The sequence below is a fragment of the Nannospalax galili genome, unplaced genomic scaffold (genome assembly GCF_000622305.1).
Source record: "Nannospalax galili isolate Female #2095 unplaced genomic scaffold, S.galili_v1.0 scaffold380, whole genome shotgun sequence".
Taxonomy (NCBI): domain Eukaryota; kingdom Metazoa; phylum Chordata; class Mammalia; order Rodentia; family Spalacidae; genus Nannospalax; species Nannospalax galili.
In genome coordinates this window covers 1,060,055-1,060,660 of record NW_008348568.1, presented here as the reverse complement: position 1 = coordinate 1,060,660, position 606 = coordinate 1,060,055, and positions in this window count along the sequence as shown.

The following is a 606-nucleotide window of genomic DNA, read 5'->3' as shown; positions in this document are numbered from 1 at the left end:
CCTGCCCCCCAGCAGGCGACCAGCAGTCTGTAATAATCGAGCCACGAAATCCTGATATGGCTCATCGGGACCTTGCCTGATCTTAGATAGATCTTCAGTCTGCCTGCCACTAGATGGCAGTTTATACCAGGCTCTTCGGGCTGCAGCATTGATCTGCACATAGGCAGCAACATCGTATCGCAATTGCTGAGCAGTATCCCTATATTGTCCTTCACCAGCTAACATATCAAAATCTATGGCAATATTTTGTGCTCTATTGGTATTTGCTGTCACCTGGCACTGTTCCTCATACTCAGATTTCCACAACAGATAATCTCCCCCTGAAAGGCAAGCACGTGCTATGTGTTTCCAATCTCCAGGATGAAGCGCATCCATGGACAAAGATTCTAACAAAGCCTGAGTAAAAGGGGCAGTGGGACCATACTGAGCACAAGCAGTCTTTAGTTCCTTAAGCTGCTTAAAAGGCACAGGTGCATGGGACCGCACCCTGTTGCCCTGCTGATCAACTTGCTCAGAAATTGGGAAGACTTGAAATCCATGCACTGACTCTCCTCACTCTACCGCGGCCCCAATGGCCTGTTGTAGTGGAGATTGCATGGTTCTAAG